Source organism: Octopus sinensis, linkage group LG7 (genome assembly GCF_006345805.1).
Source record: "Octopus sinensis linkage group LG7, ASM634580v1, whole genome shotgun sequence".
Classification (NCBI taxonomy): domain Eukaryota; kingdom Metazoa; phylum Mollusca; class Cephalopoda; order Octopoda; family Octopodidae; genus Octopus; species Octopus sinensis.
This window is the reverse complement of record NC_043003.1, coordinates 100,018,101-100,029,494: the sequence shown is the minus strand read 5'-3', so window position 1 is coordinate 100,029,494 and position 11,394 is coordinate 100,018,101. Positions and strand designations below refer to the sequence as shown.

The following is an 11,394-nucleotide window of genomic DNA, read 5'->3' as shown; positions in this document are numbered from 1 at the left end:
TTTTGGGGGTCGATAAAATAAAATACCAGACTGGAGTCAACAGTACTGACTAATCTCCTCTACCTAAAAATTGCAGGCCTTGTACCATTATTTGAAACAACTTTACAGTAACTATAAATCAATCAAAATCAAAAGCAAAATCAAGATCAAATTCGATGACTGGCATCCGTGCTAGCAGGGTGCAAAGAGCACCATACTAGCGTGATCATTGACTGAGCGGCTAACCGGCTTCTGTGCCAGTGGCACGTAAAAGGGCACCATTCGAGCGTGATTGTTACCAGCGTCGCCTTACTGGCACTTGTACCTGTGCTAGTAGGGTGCCAAGAGCACCATCCGAGCATGATCATTGCCAGAGCAGCCAACTGATTCCATGCCAGTGGCACGTAAAAGGGCACCATTCGAGCGTGATCATTACCAATGTCACCTTACTGACACCTGTGCTGGTGGCATGTGTAAAAGGATTCGAGCGAGGTTGTTGCCAGTACTGCTTGACTGGCCCCGTGCCAGTGACACATAAAAAGCACCCACTACACTCTCGGTGTGGTTGGCGTTAGGAAGGGCATCCAGCTGTAGAAACTCTGCCAAATCAAGATTGGAGCCTAGTGCGGCCATCTGGTTCACCAGCCCTCAGTCAAAATCGTCCAACCCATGCTAGCATGGAAAGCGGACATTAAACAATGATGATGATATAAAGTAGGCCTGTCACCAGTAGGTGCTTCAGAAAATTCTGTGTGGGCACTAATTTGTAATAATGCTAAAGTAGAGTTTTGAAATAAGTGTATCACTAAATTGAGGGTGCACCATTGAATAGTGAGGGTGCAGTGCCATCCAGTGCACCCCCTTAGTGACAGAGCTTGCTATAAGGGCAGTGAGCTGGCAGAATCATTATCACATGCGATAAAATGCTTTGCAGTATTTGTTCCAACTCTAAATTCTGAGTTCAAATCTGGTTGAGGTTAATTTTGCCTTTTTGTCCTTTCAAGGTCAATAAAATAAGGTACCAGTTAAATACAGGAATTGAAAATATCAAATAAATTCCATCTCCACAAAATTGTTGGCCTTGTGCCTAAATCAGAAACTATTATTCAGTGCCCTTTAAAATGCCATATTTAAAATGAAAACACATTTATTACACCTCTTATTAATACACAATGCATTCTTGTTAAAAAAATGTCAATATAACAATAAAATATTAACACAGATGTTCTGGGATCAGGGTACATGTACCCCTAAGGATATGCAAGAGAAATTGCAGGGGTACACAAGGTCTGTAAGGCACTGTAATTTTAAAATAATCATAACCAACTAAACTATTCCGTTTTCTTGTACACCTGACATGCAGTTGGCAAGCAACACCTTTTCATAAATAATAATTTGCATTGTAGATTCATGTGAATATGACTACTTCAAATTCATTTTACAATGACTCACCCTCCTGTTTTGATTTGAAGTGAAAGTATATGAAATGTACCTAAATGTTTATATGTAACTACATAGATTGTGTAATTGTGTGTTTGCATGTATACTTCTGCCTACTTTCTGCAATTTTGACAATACCTTTATCTATTATCAGAATTATACCAATATGTGTGAATAGTTCAATTATTTCCCCACCCCCCATAACTTTCTGGAAAATAGGTATTTTTTTAATGAAATTTTATACAAATACCTTTACGATTACAAAGAAATCAGTAGGCAAAATTTTGGGGAGGGGGCAGGGAAGGGGAGTTCCTGGAAAACAGAGTTTCGGATCAGATGGCCCACATAAGTTGGGATTTCTCCGTTTTGATGGGAATTTTTTCAATGTTTTTCACCAAATGATGGGAGGCATCTTTTCACGAACAAAAAAAAACAGAAGCAAATTTTGAAAATTTATTTATTTCACTCCCGCCACCCCCTCACCACCCTAGTCTGAAATGATTTTGGCCATATTTTTTTTCACTATGCACTTAAAACCTATGAGAAAAATATTTTTTGTTTTTAAAAAAGTTGTTAATAATTTCAGAGGAAAATGTGGGATTTAAGGGAGATCTGGCTGTTATTTCTAGCACATCCCAAAACCTCCCTCGTCGTATATTTCTCACTCACACATCTATTGATATTTTTCAATATTTTTCTCCCCATAAATAAATTTTATGGAATGATGATGTCAAAGTAACACACATGTAATCCTAACAAAGCAAGGCCATGTTATGTGTAGGTGTAAGAAAAAAAAACACCTTAAAACATCTTTAGTGTTCATATTAATCTGTCACATTATTTTGAATTATTCAGGTGTCCACAATATTTGCTTGTAACTTTGTAAATTTTTTACATACAGATTTGAAATCTTGTCAGTGGATGCTTTATATACCACTGGTTTATAGTTATGTAATTTTTGCTGATCTTGGTGTGAAAATTTAATTTTTAGGAGCAGGTAAATTTAATTAACAGGTGTAAAAGCAATAACTCTATGGATAAAAACTAAAATTGAAATTCTTAATGCATCTTACCTGTTTGATTATCCCAGATGGGATAATTAAATATGCTAAGACAATCTGAAAACAATAGCATCTTTTAAATGTTTACCAGTTTTTATGAAATTTTGGGGTTAACGAACTTGATTTAAGGAAGCTAGATATAATGGAAGTTAATTAGTCTGATAATGATTTTTGAAGTTAACTTAAAAAGTTAAATCATTAACGAAAATGTTAACTTCATTAATTAAGGATTAACAGATTAACAGACTTATACCCAACTCTGCATATATATATGTCCTAATACATATTTATATAACAACAAGCAGGTGTATTAGTTTGACGCTCGGGAAAGTGAGAAAGTCTTTTACATTTCGAGTCTACACTCTTCAGTTTATTTAAATAGGTAATTTAGTCATTCTTGAATGTAATGATAGTAATGGCAAATTTAGTTATTGAAGTATTCATGTTGCATTAAAAGTGAAAATTTCTTTATAAACAATGTTTTTTGTTTTATTTCAGGGTGCATTTGCCTTAGTGCACTTCCTCATATGTTTGTGCACAATTAGGGTTGTACCATTGCATAATTTTTGTTGAGATAAATTAGGCAACAGCATAATAGCTTCCCCTGAACTAGTTACTTACATTTTGCCAGAGAAAGAGACAGAATTTCGATTTCATATATATATAAAAAGCATAATAGCTTCCCCTGAACCATTTACTTTCATTTTGTAGTACAAACAAACAGACAGAATCTCTCTTTTATATATATATATATATATATATATATATATATATATATATATATATATGGAGAACATTCTTTTTTATGTGTTAAATTGAATACACAACTATGGTCAAGATAATAGCAAGTGGAGAAAGTTAAAGAAAATAAAAATAAGAGATGGTAGTGGTTAATGGTGTTGGTACTTGTGACGATGAAGTTTATACTGAAATATCAGAGAGTAGGAATGAAATATGAGTGAGATGAAGCTAACTTGGAGTTGTAATGGGTGAGAGAGAGAGAAAGAGAGACAGAGAGACAGATTGTAAGGCAGAAGGTTCTGAGAGGTGAGAGGCTGAGTAAGAGTGGGTGTTAATGTTAACATGCAAGAGAAAGACTAGAAAGTTGAGAGGGTGAGAGTGATATGGAGATGGAAGGGAGAAAGAACAATATAAATTGTTGCAAAGATTGTGACAACACTGCATCTTTACATTATTTACATTCGATGGATATTTGTCCACAGCTGCATGGGATAGAATACATGCAGTCTTTGGTCATATTCTTTTCTATTGGTTTTACTCAAAGGATATATTTGCAAAGTGTTGTATTACTCTTGAATACTGTCCTGATGTCGTATGGGCCACATATCTTTTGTATCTTTTCAGAGTGGTGTAGTGGTTAAGAGTGCGGGCTACTAACCCCAAGATTCTGAGTTCAATTCCAAGCAGTGACCTCAACAACAACAACAACAACAATAATAATAATAACACCGAAAAATACCTTAGGAATGAAAACCCAGGTTCGAAATTTCCCCCAAGACACCCGAAGAAGGCTGGAGGGTATATCAGCTAAAACATTGTGTTAACAACAAACAAGATGAGGACAAATATCTGTCGAATGTAAATAATGTAAATAATGTACATAATTCCTCGTCTCTTAAATATAGAACTGTACTGCATCTTTAGTTATTATATTCATTGATTCTTCTCTCTTTCTCTCTCTCTCTCTCAGTTTGGTGTCACAAATCTGTGACATGTACATTATTAGCATGGAACCATAACCAACTGAGCCAACTTGTCAGTATCTAAATAGATGAAGGGAGTAAAAAGAAATTAACTAGAACTTGAGTCCAAATTCTGAAGTTTGTTCCATGGAATCTAAATCTTACCTTTTACTCTAAATCAGAGACTCCCAAATTGCTGGATACCACCCCAAAGGTTCAAATGAGGTTGTCTTTGGAATCGATAAATACTCAGAATTCATGAGTCTGATTGTGCACCATCTTGGGTTAGTACCTCATGCTATAGCTTTGAATTGACAAAGCCTTGTGGGCAGACGTGGTTGAGAGAAACTGAATCATGTGTCACATTGCCGATGATAAAATACAACAGTGATCAGCATATTTATGTTTGAATCTGCCAGAACACATTAAGAATGACTAAAATACATTATTGTAATGTTGATTTATGTGTAATTAATGTTGATTTATCTATACAGAGAGTTTATCTCCTGTTTAATGTTATTTCTTAAAACATAATTCAATTATTATGATTTGTCATTGGTTGAGATCGCAATTCAGCATAGTTGTATGTGATCACTGTTTCCACATAGGTGAATTGAGGAATTAACTTACATTTTCTTCACTTATATGCTCTAATTGTTTTTTAATCATCAATAGACAAATTAACTATATTATTCATCATTGACATTGTAGCCTTGTAACATTTTCAAATATTCTGGGTTGGCTTTAGGCTTCATTTTCAAGTATGACATATGCTTTGACTATCAATATATGGGCTCATTGATCTAGAATTATATAAAGCAGAAACAGACACTATGACACATTTCACAAACATCAAACATTCTTTAGAAGAAAAAAAACAATATCTCTGTTAGCAGCAATAAGAGCAATAGCTGAATGGTGTGAGATATGAAAGACAATAGGATACACAAGACAACAACAGAGGAGGAAAAAAAAGAGAAGGAGGGGGGAGGGTAAAAATAGTCAGTGACTGCAAAGTCAATCAAGCAAATCATAAATATATTAAAGATCTCTCTCTCTCTCACACACACTCACACACACACACACACACACACAGAGGCACAGGCAGGGATGTGTGGTTGAGAAGTTTGATTTCCAACCATGTAATTTTGAGTTCAATCCACTGTGTGGCATCTTAGGCAAATGTTTTGTACTACAGCCATAAGCCAACCAAAGCCTTGTTAGTGGATTTAGTAGAAAGAATCTGAAATGAACCATCATATATAAGTATATACATATAGTTTGATTTTTGTACCTCCATAATACATATGCTAAACTCTTTGTCTTCTCACTTTTCAAACTCTGTTACATGGCTTGTATGAATACTCATTCAATGATGGACTCTTACAGATAAGATACAATATGTAGCTTTTCCCTACAATTAGAATTTTCATCTATTCTTTTATTCATTCACTTAATGTTAGTATTATGACTAATAGTATAGAGGTGATTCAAACCCTAACTGCTAGACAATCAGTTAGGCCTTATAAGAAAACCACCACAGTTTCACATGATTGATCTAGAAATCAATCAATCGGCATGAAGCTGTGGCATGATACACCTTTCTCAGATGTTCTAGAATTTGGCCCCTTAACACCTTATAAAAACAATTTGGCACTTAACTCATCACAGAGTGTTGAGGGCAGCAAATTGATTTATGCACCTCACCTCTCACTATGCAGAAAACTGCATATTTTACGAACTTATCATTGTTACATAGACATTCTTTCAGTATTTATTCTGTATTCAATGCATGTAAAAATACAGCTAAGCCATTACTAGATGCAATCAGTATTATACCTTAAAGAGGTAGGTATTGTGGTGATAAAGTTATTAGCTTTTGACATCTGCTCATTTGATCTTTATACACTATTGTTGGTAGTGGTAGGAATGATTTGATGTTCTTGAGGTTGATGAATCAGATCACTATTGCCACGGTTTTTGTTGGCCTTTTCTTGTGTCTGGACAGCAGCAAATGTCAAGAAGATGAATGTCAGTTGTCACCAGTATTGTGATTTTACTGGCCTTTTCTTGAGTCATGTGGTTTGCTTGTTGCTTGAGTTGAACTGGTTAATGATGATATACTTCAAATGTCTGAGTCACCATTGTCAAAGTAGATGACTTAATTATCATTGTTGTATGAACATTATCTCAACACTGCTGTTGTGTACATGTGGAAAGTGGTTGCTGGTTGCATGAATAAAAACTGGAGCAAACTCATGAACACTTAACTGTAATATTTATTCCTGGACATAATATATTTGATGTTGGCAATTTACAGTGAACAATATTGATAATTTCCACCTGGGAAGAGAGATAAACTGCTCTGTGAATGTAGAAAACTATTTGTGGAGCATCATGTAGTGTTTCCAAGTGCCTGGAGTTGTCTGCACAAACGTCAACTCCACTCCCACTTTAATGAAATATTTGGCTTTTCTTTCTCTTTCCTTCCTTAGCTGTTGACACATTTAAATTTCTTTCTTAACACTTTCTTCTGTTCATCTCTGGTTCGGTCACAATGCACTCCGCCTTATACATAGAGACCACATTATCAAAACAGGCGACATCAATGAACATTAAATGGCTTTGATGATGTACATGCAGGCTATGGCCATGGCTTAAGAAATGAGGCAGATATAAAGCTTCTGAAGATTTGTGATGCAACTGTTCTAACAATTTGCAACGCACTCTTTAAGGAACTATCCAACCACCATATCACCTACAAATATGGCGAATACACAGATAGATTACATTCTCATCAGACAACAGGATAGAACTATTATTGTGAATACAAAACCTTTCCTAGCAAAGAATGCACTATGCAGCATAGGTTAATGACTTCTGTACCAGAGCTTAGTGGACACAAAAAAAAAAACCCCAGCACAGAGAAGGAAGCTTTGAAAATTAAAAGATCCAGCAATTGAGAACTGGTTTAGAGAAATTCTAAGTGATGTGCATGTCTATAAAGGAGAAGATTTAATTAAATGTAGCATAGACATCAATTGGAGATTTTATAAGATAATCTGCTATGGGTTACATATCTGACATGTGGTTGGAGAAGAGTGCCAGCTGAGTCAAAAGTAGCATAGTGGTGGAATGATAAGGTTGATAGGGCAGTCAAGGCCAAGAGATAAGTGTGGGAAAACTGGAAGAATGATGGTGATAGGGACTTAATGACAAGAAAGGCATCTAGGCATCAGGTGTACTTGGTTAAAGGTGAAGCAAAAAGAAGAGATTTGCACATCCTGTAACAGGAAGATCAGAGACTGGAAGTATTCAGGATTGTTATCAAGGTGTCATTGGTAAGAAGTGTGTTTGAAATAATGACAGCAAGCTCACTATTGATATGGAATGAAAGAGACTGGTATGGAAGTGCTACCAAGGCAGATTACAGAATGTGGGGAATGCATGAGATAAACAGGGCTTACACTGTTCTGACCCAATAGAGGAGCTAACAAATCAAGTTGACAGCAGTGTATTAGATAAAAAGATCAAGGTTATGAAGAAGGGGAAAGCTGTGGGTTCGTCAGGGATAGTTGCAGAGACACTTCGTATATGTGGGGAAGTGCAAGATTATCACCTAGATAGTTAATCAAGTCATTCAGAAGGATGTTATACCCAATGACTGGCATAGCAGTACCATCATAAACTGCTACAAGAGCTAAGGGGATACTTAAGAGAGAACCAACTCTAGAGGAATCAAACTTCTGGATCAAATTTCTTTTTATGTTATAATAAAAACAGTCTTACATTAAACTGAAAGATTAATCAATACCTTTGGACTGATGATGGTTTAACTAGCCAGAACTTCCAAGTCACTCTCAATACTATTCTTGTTAATGAATAACAATTTTGCGTATATATATCTATACATACATGCATACATACATACATACATACATACACACACACACACACACATACACACACACACACATCATTATATATATATATATATATAAATGGAGTTAAACGCAGTTGTTATTCAAATTCTTTTACTTCCGACACATGTTTCGAAGATATCACTGATATTATTTCAAAGGAATAAAATGGTGTAAAACAATGTAATCTTCTCTTCAGGGAAATGAAGAATTGAAACTTGTCAATAAGACATTTTAACAGAATATGATGGATATATATAGTGATAAACTGAACGCTATTAAGTTTTTGTAAAAAGACGTTAGAGGATATAACGTCAAAGGTAGCCTAGAGAAAGAGGAGGGGCAAAGGAAAGAAAAAAACCAAATGAGAAGTATATAACAATGTGTAAATTAAATAAAACCCTAAAGTCTTAGAAAAAGATATATCTAGTGAATGTGAAATGTAAGAAGAAAATTAATGTTTAAATTATATAAAATGATAGATATCATTTATATGAACTAAAGGCATATTTCTGCCAATGTTTACATCGGTATGCACACTCTATAACCGTGTTTGCAAGGAGATTTTTAGAAAAAAGAATAAAAAATAGTTCAGAATTACAGTGAAGACAGAATTCCTTGCCTTTATCATAAGGGATCGAAATTGAGAGAATCAACCAATCCAAATTAAATTGTTTATTGTGGTCTTTTAGATACCAAATTAATTTACTAAGCCCTGAACTGTTATGTCTATTCCTATCCCTCAATGTAGAGTAATGATTAGAAATTCTTTTAGATAACTGAGGAGATGAACTGCCTATATAAAAATTACATCATTACCTGAAGTAATTTTACACTGGTATATAGAATTTTTAATTTTAGAGTTACTTGACATAAACTTGATTCTGTTGGAATTGACTTCAGATACAATAACCTTGTTATTAATATTTCTAGGGGGATGGATGGTATTAGCTAAATTAATGTTAGTATTAGTAAATGTATCCCTATTTAACAGGCTAATATTATGTGAGGAGATAATTTGTAAGAGATTTTTTGTGTTGGAAAAATCAATCCTAACTGTTTGTGATTTGATAATAGAGTAATACCTAGAATTCTTTGGAAAATTCCTAATAATAGCTTCACGAAACTGCAAAGGAAGATTAGATTTAATTTGCCTCCCGTAAGGAATAATTAACCAAATAGTTTTACTATTAGTTGCCTTATTTTTAGTGTAACTATCTTTGAAAGACATAGATTTACCTTTAGAATGAAAAAAAGGGGGTTAAATAAGGGTTATCTCCATTCCTCTGTTTGGTGTTGGCGTATAAATTAAAATTGATATCATTTATATCCTTACAACTAGATTTCATGTCTCCATTAGTAAAGGTAGAATAAGATGAATGGAATTAATGTAGGTAACTTTCTCTGTATAACCTGCTTTAAGTAAGGCAGAGTTATAAAATTCAGCGTTATCATTGAAAATGTCAATATTAGCAGATAACTAAGACAATCTAAATGAAATATTCTTAACTAAGTTCTTAGTAATTGCCCTAGAATGATTACTAAATTTGCTAATGTACTTAAGATTGGTCAATGGTTTGTGGTATGGGAAGTACAAATTATTGTGTAAGTTAAGTGTAATATCTAAAAAGTTGACTTTTGTTACATTATCATCAAAAACGATACCTAAGCCCATTCCATGGAAAAACTTAACTAAACTATTCTTAACCTTTTGTACTTTTTGGTTAGAAACATTTTGAAGGTAAACAATCATCACGATATAGACCTCCATTTATGTTTGGGAACTGTTCTGCCATTTCAAAAAGTATATATATATACAAACTAAATCAGCTACTTGTGCTGAATCAGAACTTCCCATTGTAACATCAAAACCATCTGGTGTGTCTTTACAGACCCACAACTTATTATCAAACTTTATGATAGATTTTCTGGCAGCCAACACATTAATTTTCTTTTTTTATATAGGCAGTTCTTACCCCATTTTTATACATTTACCACACTCTCTCTCACTCTGTGTATATATATATACATATACTGAAGAGTAAAGAGTGCATAATACTGCACCGATTACGAAATCACAGTGTGATATGTGGCTAAATTCTGTTTTTAAATTATCTGCTTTGAGAATTGTTTCAGTACGACGTGGTTATTTTAGTAGTTTTGACTTTAAGAGTCCCTCCCAGCATGCAGCATCTATGTGTAATAGTGCCCTCTATATAATATATATATATATATATCACTCACACTGTGTGTGTGCATGTGTGTGTGTGTGTATGCACGTGGGTTATGAAATTCAGTGGGGTGACAGAGTCAAATGGCCCTCACAAAGCATCAGAAGTGAGCTAAGAAAAATCTTTACATCTATGCATCAAATAGACAAACAAAACTTAGTTTATCTATACATTATAAATTGCCCCAGATATTAGGTTGGCAGCTAAGTTCCTGCCATTTTTTAAAAGGTTTAATAAAAAATAACAACTAATTAATCAATAATGTATTCACCCTTGTTGTTTACAACTTCTTCCCAACATTCAACAAGATTTTCAATACCTTGTTTGTAGAAATCACCCAATCTCAACTCAAAAAATTGATCCAACCAAGCTCTCGATTCTGTATCAGTATTGAATGAAACTCTGCACATAGCATTTAAAAGGGATCGAAAGAGGTGGAAATCCATTGGTGCCAAATCAAGAGAGTACAGCAGGTGTGGCAGCACTTCCCAGCCATGTGTTTGAATGGCTTCCTTGGTCATATTGGTCATATGAGGGTGGGCTTTGTCGTGCAGCAGAAGAACTCCATGCTGACGATTATGTCTTTTCTCTTGAATAGCTGTGTTGAGTCATTCCATCTGTTGAACATAGAGTTCTGCATTGACCGCTTGGTTCTGTTCAAGCAATTCATAATGGATATTCCCTTCCCAGTCCCACCATATGCACATCGTTTTACGCGGATGAAGATCTTGTTTCATGCATAGTGTCACTTGTTTACTAGAGCTATTTCATTCCTTACGCTGCTTCATATTGATGTACAGGCACTATTTTTCGTTTCCAGTAACAATTCGGTAAAGAAATCGTTGCTTGTATCAATGAGTTGAATGGTGACGAGCAAGCAAACCAGTAGAGATTGTGGCTCATTGATTTTTGTTGTTGTCACTTAAAGCATGCAGAACCCATGCTCCATACTTCTGAACCTTTCCCATCGAGTGAAAATTCTTCTCTATAGCAGTGTGGAAGCATTCCATTTTCTCTGCCAGTTCCCGTGTCGTTTGAATTTTCATGCAAAAGTTGGTTT

General features: G+C 34.7%; 1 long non-coding RNA gene across 1 annotated transcript in view; it reads left to right on the top strand.

Annotated features, from left to right (window-relative positions):
* The first annotated feature begins 4,620 nt into the window (after positions 1–4,620).
* LOC118764351 overlaps positions 4,621–11,394 on the top strand; it is a 26,567-nt gene continuing 19,793 nt past the window's right edge. Inside the window, exon 1 of the long non-coding RNA XR_005000171.1 lies at positions 4,621–4,633. This is a non-coding gene — a long non-coding RNA (uncharacterized LOC118764351). The remainder of the gene's footprint in view (positions 4,634–11,394) is intronic.